Consider the following 6,000-nt stretch of genomic DNA (forward strand, 5'->3'; position numbering starts at 1 on the left):
ACACTGTCCCACTGCTGGGAACAGGCCTCCTACTACTGAGAGGGATTAGGGCTTAGTCTACCACGCTGGCCTAGTACGGATTGGTAGATTTCACACACCCTCAAAATTCCTATAAAGAACTTTTTAGTCATGCAGGTTTCCTTATGGTGTTTTTCTTCATATTAAGTTAACTAAATAGACAGAACAATAGAGTCTTCCCCTATTACATCGAACCTCACATAGCTGATGAAATGTTTTAATACCTTTGCTTACATCTGAAAAGGGATAACGTGTTATACTATGACTGTATAATCTGACCAGGAAAATAAAAAACCTCGCGATATGATTAAATATGCAATTCCTTGTACTGTTAACGTTGAAACAAAAAACTGGTGACCACAAAGCAGGTATTCTTTCTTCTTAGTCAGGCTAAAAATGCAATACGGAAATGGTGAAATATAAATGATGATTACTGTATGTACGTAAATAAATTGAATATTGTCAATTCAAGACGTGGCGTTACCAAAAAGGTTGACGTCTACGTTGAAATAAACATGAGATTTCTTTGCAAGTGTGCGAAGTAATTACTTATTAAAAGCGTGCACCGCTATTGGCCCTTTGAGTGTGGATAGATGTTTTATTCATGCTGATGTAACTTAAGGAATCTCTATGTATCCCGTGTTGGGTATACGGTTACGGAGCGCGTTCAACACTCAAGCAGTAGTTGCATGAACTGTAACATTATAAGGCCGGCATAATTGTGTTGAGTGGTGAGATATCTCATCAGTCGACGCTATGTTGAACCCTAGTTCAGTCATCAGGTGCAATGAGGGCACGTTGCGTTGCGCGTATAAAGTGAGATTGACAGCAATACAAACATCTCTATATAAAAGCTTTGACAGTTGCTACAACACAAACATAGCTATAGTATAAGTTATGGGAGTTACCGCAAGACAACCGTGGCTGTAGTAAGTCATATAGCCACAGTAGAAACCTCATTCGGCAAAAGTAACAGTAACTTTGATTGTTGCTGTCATAAAGCCGAATGTTGGTGTAAAGTAGAATATTTTAGAACATCGTAGAACATTATAAAGTCTTAGTAAGTAATGTAATTAAATGTTGGTTTAAATTAGAATATTTTAGAACATTATAAAGTCTTAGTAAGTAATGTTATAAGTAAAAATTTGTCGAGACGTGTGGGTGTTTGTAAGAAGTAAACGCACTGTTGAACGGGTGTGAATTATACGTGTACCAACCATGACCTCCATAGCATAATATATGTTACTTTTTCTAGGAAAGTTTAATGGACTTTCCTCCACAGAGACGAAGCCGCGAACAGCACCTATGAATATAGGTATACATTGACGTTTTATGAATATAAACAAAATAAAAATATCTAGGAAAAATATTATAATTAGTTAGTTATTAACATTACAAACTTACAAATATATTTCCTCCATAAATTGACCGTAAGTACATAAATTCTCCAACACTAACTCATATTAGCCAGAAACAACATGCCATACAGATGCGAAATAATGCCTAACCATTATCTAGTATTTAAAAGCTCCCAGCCATTAGTTCATTATCCGTGCCGTCAGTGTGTCACGCATTAGACATGCTAATGTGATTACGTAATAATGGCACACATAAATAACTGTTACACTACAGGCTGGCTAAATAATCGCTCTTTCATTACTATTTTCGTGAGGTGAAATGTTTGAATTATGGATTTTCGTTACTAGTTTTGATTCGGTAGACAAAAGTGCGCGATAGCCTAGTTGTTTGTGGAACGGACTGTCGAGACGAATGTCCGCAGGTTCAAATCCCAAGAGCACACACCTCTGACTTTTCTAAAAAATTATGTGTGTATTCTTTGTGAATTATCGCTCGCTTTAACGGTGAAGGAAAGCATCGTGAGGAAACCTGCATATCTGAGAAATTCTCTATTAGAAATTTTCGAGAGTGTGTGAAGTCTACCAATCCGCACTAGGCCAGCGTGGTGGACTAAGGCCTAATCCCTCTCAGTAGTAGAGGAGGCCCGTGCCCAACAGTGGGACAGTATATAATACAGGGCTGATATTATTATTATTATTGGCAATATTGGCGAAGTGTTAATAAAGCAGATTCCTACCGGCTTCTCTTTATGTAGAATATATCATTAGAACGATTTACAGACCGAATTCATGTAAATTAGTACCTATATGTTGTGTCGGGTTCCTTTACGGAAGATTTCACCTTTCGCCACAGGTAGGCTTGGCTGTTCCTTTGGTATTGCAAAGTTCATGGGCGGCAGATGCTGCTTACCAGGCGGACAGTTTGCTCGTTTGCCTACAAAAGCAATAAAAAGAAACATGTGTGTCGGGTACAAGTGAATTTTTACGACTCTTAATCGATTAGGGGAACATGGTTTGGTGAGGCAGCAAGCGAGAATAAAAGAGTTGAGATTACTTTTCAAAACCCTCACAAATTTAAGAGTTTAGCATTTATCTATCTCATAATATGGAGATTTTAGGCTGGTTCAAATTTTAAATAAAATTTTCGAACATATACAATGAGTAACATAGGACTTTGTAATAGTGAGTTAGCGATTAATGAAATCTTTTATTATTTATTATTATTAATGATTAATTAATGAAGCTCTTTCGTATATGTAATTATAAGATTTTTATTAGCCTATTACTTCGTTCTAACATAAATAAAAATATTTACAGCGTAGATGAAAATATTTTCAGCGAAAATATTGTGCGGAAATATTTCACTAGCATTTTAGCTACAGGCGCTACGAAAAACTTAGCTAAAGCCAGCACGACCGAGTGAGCCGCGGCTATGATTAGCACGTGTGCTACGCGCTACGACGTTTACGGAACAGTGCTACGCCGGTCTACGATATTATAATATAGTTTTATATATTTCATCGTAGCACTGGCAAAGGGTCCATAATATAATACGATTCCTGCCGGCTTCCCTTTATTTGGAATTTATGTAGAATGTATTTATAATTAGAACGATTTGTAGATTGTATTCATACATATTGGTACCTATATATTGGGTCGGGTTCTCTTTGGGAAAATTTCACATTTCGCCACTGCATAGCATGGCAATAGACCTTATGGGTGTATAAAAATGAGAAGAGTTGTCTCTAGATTAATGTAAGAATTATGACTGCTTTACTAGATCTTCTCCAAGGATTTCGGAAGTCAATGATACCTTTCCACTAACCATAATAAAATGAAAATATTTTTAGAAAAATACAGATAATTTATTACGTTTAATTTATTTTTAAATATTCGTAAAAATATGATAATTTTGTAAGTAAATGTTTTAGGTAAATGTGCACTTACCTACTATTGTAAATAATTTAAAAGGACGAATAGCATTGACAAGATTATTATGAACAATGCTAAGGTTGTCCGTCCATAAAATCGGAGTGGAGCGGCAGTAGATAAAAAAAATACTTTATTTATCACGTAAGCGAACAAAGTTGCACTTATGATACGTCAAAACAATTTATAAGAATATTTATTATTATTTCTAAACAACACTTACGATCACTTATAACTTACGGACATTTTAAATTAGGGATAAAATTCTTAAGGAATACAAGGCATAAGGTAAAACAAAGTAGCCAGCTCGGGTTGGCAGGTAGGGGGAAACAAGAGGATAATATGTCGTGATCCTCACCGGTGGGCACATGAGCCCTAGCCTAACTAACCTACCAGCCTTTCACTAGCTACCTAAGCGATAACTACCCAAAGAAGAGAGGCAGAAAGAAACTCCGGGCTTACTATATGGTCATCAATTGTTCATTGCATCTTTTGTATATATTTATTTTCAAGTCATTCTTGTACAGAGTCACATATATCATTAAGTAATACCAGTCAAGTGATACAAGGTTAATTTCGTGTTATTATATTATTTAAGCTCTATTCCAGTGGACACTCGCCCTTAATTCTCGTTTTTATAACAGGAAAATGCTAAGGTAGATAAATTTGTGTGGCCTGCGTATTCTCGCTTCCTTATAATAAAATAGGTAAATTAACAATTGTACTGTAATTAAAAAGAAAAATGGGTACATTTACAATTACTGTATTATCCATTTGTCGGACACGTGACGTGGCAAGCCAGTGACCGTGTCGACAGAGATTTCATATCCTTTGAGTTTATAACAAACTTGGATTATATACTGTCCCACTGCTGGGCATGGGCCTCCTCTACTATCGAGAGGGATAAGGCCTTAGTCCACCACGCTGGCCAAGTACGGATTAGTAGACTTCACACACCCTCAAAATTCTTTAAGAATTTTTCAGGAATGCAGGTTTCCTCATGATGTTTTCTTTCAACGACAAAGCAAGCGATAATTCACAAAGTACACACACATGACTTGAGAAAAATTAGAGGTGTGTGCCCTTGGGTTTTGAACCTGCGGGCATTGGTATCTGCAGACATTTGTTTTGGCAGTCTTTGCTACTCCCAACTAGCCTATCACCGCTTATCTTTTGAAATTGTATCAAATGTTTTAATGTTAAACAATAAGCTACAATCTACACAAGAGAGACAATAAATGGTGTAATTTCGAAATATGAGTGACATCTATTTTTTCATGGTGTCAAGCGCAACTCAGCCATTTCTATTCTATTCGGAACGTGATACACTAACGTGGGTCAATAAGTCGGGTTTTAACATCTTGTTTACCTTGATCGATATCTGGGCGGTTATATCCTACCAGAAGCCATTCATTAATTAGATTACCCATAAGGATATAACATATATTTTTTTATATATTAAATAGGCATTAATGTGTCATTCAATTAAAACTTCGCGTATATTTTTTGTCAGGTATAACTACGGCTCGTTTTGGACGCTGAGAGTTGTGAACAAACCACAAATTCTTAATGTTATTCCGTAATAAATTCCCTACGAACCGTCAAAATGACATTACGTCTTGCGAAGACTAAATTCAAACATTAATTGAGTTAAGCAAATGTTCTAAATTTCGTTTCAATTTTCTAAGGTTAAAGAGATTTGCATTTAGCTAGTGCGGTTGATTCGTAATATATTTATATTAAACTTTTCCAGTACCACCATCGATATATATGTACTGCTACAATATCTATGTAACATTTACTGTGTTCAACTGAATTGAACTGCAATCCATTCAAACTGACTAGTATGGTCTATATTGACAGCCTGTGGTTGTGTACGGAGTGGCGCTCATGATATAAGAACTCGAGTCTAAGTGTAAACCTGGATTTGAATAAAAAAATATTCAAGTGAATAAATAGGTTATAACAGTGACGTTTCGGTTGCCATTTTAGTTCAGATTTTGAACAAATAGTTTATATGGACGTTCGTGTCTATAGAATATATGTCAATGAGTACCACTTAAAATGTTTACGTATCTCATTATTGAGAATCCTGATGTTTCGCGTTTAATTCATAAGCCGAATTAAGTATAGCGTTGTCGTTTGTAATAACACACAAGTTACCCGTTTTGTGTTCCATCAGTTTATGGAAGGAAAATTAAGTTAGTAAAAAAGTGGGTACTTCTTAATATCTAGTTGTGCCCCTATTTATAGTTTCGACGATAATAGGTTTGCGTTATCAACACCAATACACAAATACACAGACACATACATACATACTTACTTATGTGCAAAGATTCACGTACTCACTCACATACACACACTCGCACGCACGCACGAACACACACACGCACGCACGCACCCACTCATACATCTCATTCAAGACGGAACCACGATATGCCACTTCCAGTATTTTTTTACAACGTAATGTTAGAAAAAAGCTGCTTGCGGACAGAAATTACGATGCACACTGACACTGATAATGTAACCACATTTTCAGATAGTGAGCGGACCCTCTCTTTGATAGAAACCCTAGTAATGCTTAATTCATTAAGGAAAAACCAAACACTTTGATTACTTCTTTCAAACAGGCTTAACGTAAAAAGTTGCGTTTTGCAACTTGTTTCACTAATTACTCAACTCGACGCGTAGAAAT

This window comes from Manduca sexta, chromosome 5 (assembly GCF_014839805.1).
Source record: "Manduca sexta isolate Smith_Timp_Sample1 chromosome 5, JHU_Msex_v1.0, whole genome shotgun sequence".
In the NCBI taxonomy this organism is placed as follows: Eukaryota; Metazoa; Arthropoda; class Insecta; order Lepidoptera; family Sphingidae; genus Manduca; species Manduca sexta.